We start from the raw sequence: 6,549 nt of genomic DNA on the forward strand, positions 1-6,549 counted from the left end.
TGCCCAGTCCTTAGGATAATCCCTAGATACATAAAATGTTTGGTGATTTATTTGCTTAATAAATAATATTTGCCAAATCCTTGTAAAATTCTAGTAAGTGTGGAGGGCACCGAGGGCACAGTCTTGCGCAAGACCAGGGGTAGAAGACCAGAAAGTAAATAAACAAAACAAATCAGCAAGTTAATACCAGATAGTGATGTGTGTGTACAAGTCACATCAATCAGGGAAAGCAAACGAGCAGATTTTAGATATTAATGAAAAGCTTTATTATAGAAACTTAAATCAAACTGACCTATTAAACAGTGATGCCAGGAGTAAAAAGTAAACCAAAAAATCCAACAGATGATCAGAACGAGTCAGAATACAATCTAGAGAGACAGGAGACCTTGAAGCCTGACAAGTCATCAGCAGTAAATGGGTGGCACCTTTTATTCTCATCACTGGGAAGAGAAGACAAGTGCACTCACCGCCCTCATCACCAGAGTTTCTTGTCCCTTAGCCATCCTCATCCTGTAACCAGCTGTATTTGTGGCGATTTTTAGTAAAATCATCTGTGAGTCTTTGATTCCAGTCCAACCTCCCTCCTGTTCACTCCATGACATTGATTTGGGGCTGTCTGCCTCAAGTCAGCCAATTCATGGAACCGGTGAGGTGGGAGAGTGAGAGTTGTATTCAATACTGATATTTGCAGAGACAGACTGGTGGAGGAACGGAGGTCCCCTAACAAATCACTGGTCCAGTGGGCACAATTGTACGGTGATAATAAGTAAAGATTATAGTGATGTCACAGAGAGCATGAGAGATAGAAGTAATGGAGTCAGACACAATTCATGGTAGCATGCTCACCTCAGCCCCGCTTGGTGGTCCTCATGGGGAGAGCCTGGGAGCGAGAGCAGGAAAGCCCCAACTTTATTGCTCACCAAGGGTTATACTTTCTTTTGGGGGTGTGATTACAGGTAACCACACACCACAGGAAGAGGCAGTACAATAGGCACACACATCATAGGAAGGGGATGTACGACAGGCATGAGCGTGACAGGAAGGGGATGAGCTAGGGGTGTGCACATAGGAATGGGAGGGACTAGGGGTATGCATGTGACAAGATGGGCCGACCCAAATTCATGATGGCAGCCTAACCTTGGTCACCCTTGAGTGGGCTTGACCTCCCTGGGCTCTCCTTTAGAGAAACAATTTACTACTATCCTTATCAGAAGGGGGTGGATCCTACTTGTTCTGGGATAAACAGTGGTGACTGCTTGCTCTAGATGGCTGATAACCCTTAGGGAGAATAGCCCCTGACCTACTTTTGTTGACCTCCAAGTGTATAGTCATTCGCCACATGTAGCAAGCAGCTAAGGTTGGCATATATTTGGGGGAGACAACTTGGGAGAAATCTTTCTGTTTCCCACACGGACTGGATCTAGACCAACCAGAAAACTGCCCTCTCCAATAGAGAAAGGAGAGGATTTTTCTACATTAGACAAAGGAGAGAGGGCTGGGAAAGGAACAGTAATCATCTAGCAAATAAATCGGGAAAGGAGCATCCATAGTCTTGTGAGGAAGTGAACAAACATGTGTCTTCTTTATGTGTCCCTTGATCTTATCCTTGTTATGCTGTGAGGGGTGGCAGCACAATGGAATGATTACTCTTTATTTTAGGACTCAAAAGAATAAGCTTCAGTCATTTTCCTTTAACAAGCATTCCTGTTCTCTGGCTTACAATCAGAAGCCACACAATTGTTTCATTTCCACTTCTAAGGAAACTAGAACAAATCATACTAAAAGTAAAAAAAAAATCTTAATAATTATTGATCCACTATTCACTTATTTTACTCTGAATATATTTAATATTTCCTTAAAACACTTCAATAGGAGTTACCTTAATGTCCAACTTTTAAAAAGAAACAACAGAGGCAAATTGATTCATCATAAATTCTAACAAAATCATGAAGTTAAATGACAAAGGCAAGCAAAAATGCGTGGGCGTCAGGGTATACCAGCACCTAACACATCATCACGGGTCCAGTAGGTGCAATTGTACAGCAAAAATAAGAAAAGATTATAGTAAAGTCATAGAGAGCATGAGAGATAGAAAGAGAGATTACAGCTTCTAATGTTTGGCATATCTTTGGGTGGGGGGAGACAAAGCTGGGGAAGTCTCTTTATAATCCCACAATCCCCCCTTTTGTTTTATTTATAAAATTTAAAAGAGCCACATGGGCGACATGCTTATTTTCTATACATTGAAAGCTGTCCAAATAAATAAATAAATAAATTTGTCAAGGCAAAATTAACGACCAAATTAATATAGCCAAAAATTCAGGCTTGTAGCAAACATTTTGAAACCAGGTACTTGAGATAAAGTCTCCCTATGCTCATCTTCTATTGGAGGAAGGTATGAGAGGGATTGGATGTCGCAGCGAGAAGAAATAGAGGCAATAGGAATGTCTGCTTCTATAGGGAGATAGAATCAACCATGTTCTCACTTTACAGTAGCACAGCTTTAGAGGGAGAAACTGCGGAAAAGATAGACTACCGCAGGAAAATGTACTTGGACTATATCTCCAACCACCAGAGTGTCAGCCTTCCTGCCATGGAACACTGGCCTTCCAGATTCCCTCCATACCAGCCAGGGAATAAGTCCCAGTTCTATTCCCCTTAGTGCTAGTATCCCACATTTCCCTTTCTGCATTACATTTAAGATTTAATAGTGTCATGGAGGCAACATGGTCTCTCCACATCTCTTAGCTTCCTAAGAGATTTGTAATATATGTAACAAAGGAGTGAGGCTGGGCTGACCCCAGAGGCCTAAGAGCCACAAGGTGTGGCTGCGAAGGCAAGGGCTAGGGCAAAGCCTGTGGTCATGGATGAGAAGCTTTCCTAACTTGAGAATTGCATCTGAGTTGTTCTTGATCTTAATTGTAGCTTGATATTTTCCTAATAAACTGCATCATTGTGAATGTTTTCTGAGTTCTGTGTTGCTATTTCTAATGAACCCTGAAATTCAGCAGCGAAGTGGAGATTGTCATGGGAGGGACAGCTAGTGTCAGAACTGAATAAGAGGTGGGAGCGAAGAAGTATATTTAACTTCCACTTCATAGGAATCGGCCTTCGGCTGATGCTGATCCTGATGCTCTCTCCCCCTCTTGAACTTGAGATCGGACACCTCCATCATGACATTTTAACAGGTAGCTCTTGTAAACAATATCTAATATTTCATCATTGTATGAGAGTTTTTATCCTTTAGTTCATGATTTTTAGTTCATATATAGCTATTTCTCTTTAAAAAAATCATTTTATTGGAGGCTCTTACAACTCTTATAAGCCATTAATTATTGACGTGTCTTGGGGATTTTATGAGCACTCATTAGTTTGATGGCTCACTGGAAGAGCTCACATCACTTAACATAAAGTTGCACTTATGTTTAAGATTTATCACAACCAGGATACAGTGAGCAATAGCAGGAAACAGATACCCAGCGGTGAAGGCTAGAGAAATGTCAAAGGCTTTCAATCTTCCTTCTTTCTATCTTAGTGCCACAAACCCTCCTCTCTCTTCCGCTGCCAGCTGCAGACACACATAGGAGATGCCTCTAATGATGGAAGCTCACTTGAGGATTAAGTCGGAAGTTCTTAAAGGCAGCTGGGCAATCATATAGCTGCTATGTTACCTGCTATGTCTCAAACCAGGTACCAATGTACACGATCCACCTTTATGTTTACTTTAACCCTGGTGACAGGTCGGTTAGTTTTAACCTGCTTTGGGCATGTAAGGGACTTTTGGAGATCTAGTGGGTTATGCATTAGACTGCTAACCTCAACAGTTCAAACCTTCTTTCTGCTCCTCTGGAGAAAGACGAAGCTCTCTACTCACATAAAGATTTACACAAAAGTATAACTGCTACCTAGCAGTTATACGCTATTCTGTAGTGTCACCATGAGTCAGAATCGCCTCAGTGGCTGTTGGTTGATAGTTAGACATATACCATGACATCACTAATCAACAACTACATGCATATTTCAGGAGTTTAATCCAGGTTATTACCCTGGCTACGGGGACAAGCAAGAACTGAGTAAAAGAGACTTACTGCATTAACTCTGAATATATTTAGATTTATTCATTTTAAAATTTTCTTTTACCTCCCTTTCTCTGTTTTCCTATACTTTTGAGGATTGTTGAATTTTTTTTTTTAAAAACTCTACTTTTTTGAAATTTACATTCAATGTTAACTGCTGTTGAAATTTTACAGCTTATATATGACTTAACCAAGTTTTAAATTAAAATCTTGATTCCCTCCCAAATATCAAAGATGTTAGGATATCTTTGTGGGGGACCAGCCTTCACAACCAAATGGGTCCTAAGAGGAAGCGGTGTGATTGAAGGGTAAATGAAAGAAATACCGACAAGGACTCACTTCTTCCACGAAGACCAGAGCCAGAGAAGGGGCGAATGCATTCTCTCACAAGCGTGTATAATCTTGGGCATGCAAACCATGTCATACACATATGTAACAGGAAGGGGATGAGCTAGGGGTATACATGCAACAGGAAGGAGACATACTAAGGAGGTACTGGGGCATACCCGCACATACATAACAAGACAGGCAGATTCTAAAGTAACGATGGCAGTTTAACCTTGCTCTTCTCTGAGCTGGCTTGACCTTAAGTGTCCCTGAGCTCTTCTTCTGGGGAAGAATCTATGATCCTCATCAGAAAGGAGTGGACCATACTTGGGTTGAGTGGTCAGATTGCTTTTGATGGCAGATAATCTTCAGGCAGGCAGCATTCAGGCAGTTGCCTTTAAGATGATAGTAACAACCATGTGCTTGCAAGCAGCACCTTAAAATTGGCATTATTGCAAGGGTGGGTGGGGGCATTGTGGGGACTAGCTTTTACTTAGAAGAATGAGATTGGGATGCATCTCCAACTCACAACTGGGATTCTCAGCTTCCCAGACTCCTTAAAATATGAACGTAGAGGATTTGTCTGCATGTACTCTCTTCCCGGTTCTCAGATTCCACACATTTTATTGATTGTATACTAATCAAATTCAGACCATCATTATATATTTCTTTGTGCTTGTTATTAACAGTATGCTTATGATGTATTCCTGTTATTTTACAAATAAAGTGCTCATTTTCTTTGCTTTTTATTCATTATTGCATCTGAGACCATCCTTCTCGATAATTTTCATCTTTTTAAAGATGTTATTATTTTTCATCTTCTTGATTCATAGTATTCAGAATTTTCGTCAGAGTTGTCCTCTTAGTGGTTGATAACCTGTTTTTGTGTATATATATACATGTCCTTATTTTACCCTAATTTTTAATTGTAAAAATACAAATCACACATAATTGACAGCTTAACATTTCCACCACTTGGTGACACCAATTAGGTTGATTGTGTTGTGGAACAATTAACAATATGTCTGTCAAATTTTGCTTTCATTTTTTGAGCAACAGTTTTCCTGGATAAACAAAACCAAATTGAGTGTTGTCTTTTCTTGATGCTTTGAAGATTTTACTTCACTGTCTTTACTCCTCCATTACTTTTGGTAAGCCATGTGCTATCATATTGTATTAGTCTGGGCAGACTAGAGGAACAAATTCATTGACACTTGTATAAGGAAGAGCTTCATATACCAGAGCAGTTTACTAGTGAGAAAACATCCCAGCCTCATCCAGAGCAAGTTCATAAGTTGGATATTAGCCCATATGTCTGATACTAATATAAAGTCCTCTTCAGACTCACAAAGCACTTGCAATGATGCCAAATACAGACAGATCACAGGCCAGTGGGTGGGATGTCTTTTGGATCCCGTGTGGGTAGAGGCATCTCAGTGCTGGTGGGGTCTCCATGTGGCTTCTCCAGCTCTGAGGGCACCAGCTATATCAGTGTAATGCCATGTGTCTTGTTGGTAGAGCATCTGTCAGGGAGTGAGGAGAGAGAGAGAGAGAGACTCCCTCCTCCAATGAGGAAATACAGGAACTCTCAGAATCCTCAGGGGAAGGCCACACAGAGGCCTCATTGGCTATATAATGATTGACAAGTTACACTCCACCCCTCGTAATCCTCTCAAATTGACAACATATTATATAACTAGCACACATATCCTTTCTCTATTACTTATTTTCATGATTTTCTAATGTTAATATCACATAGATATATTTTTATTCAGCCTTTTTTGGTTTTGTTTGGCTTCCAGTGTTGGTGATTTCAATCTTTCATTATTTCTGGAAAACTGATTTTCTAATGTCCATTTAAAGAACAATGGTGCCATAAATACTTCATTTTGGAAATGCTAGGAGGGAGTCTGCTCTGCTCCATAGGGTCACTATGAATTGGGATCAATTTGAGGACAGTGGATTTGGGTGGGTGGCATACACAGTTGAGTATTTGGCTGCTAGTCAGAAGGTTGGAGGTTCAATTCACCTGGAGACCCCACCATTGAGTAAATCTGCTGCATAAGATCTCTTTAAATGTTGGAATGAAAGGATGTGACTCAGGTTAAGGGGTGCATGGCTCAAGCCATGGTATTTTCAATTGCCT

Source organism: Echinops telfairi, unplaced genomic scaffold (genome assembly GCF_000313985.2).
Source record: "Echinops telfairi isolate 266 unplaced genomic scaffold, ASM31398v2 ScPeMD7_7425;HRSCAF=8463, whole genome shotgun sequence".
Classification (NCBI taxonomy): Eukaryota; Metazoa; Chordata; class Mammalia; order Afrosoricida; family Tenrecidae; genus Echinops; species Echinops telfairi.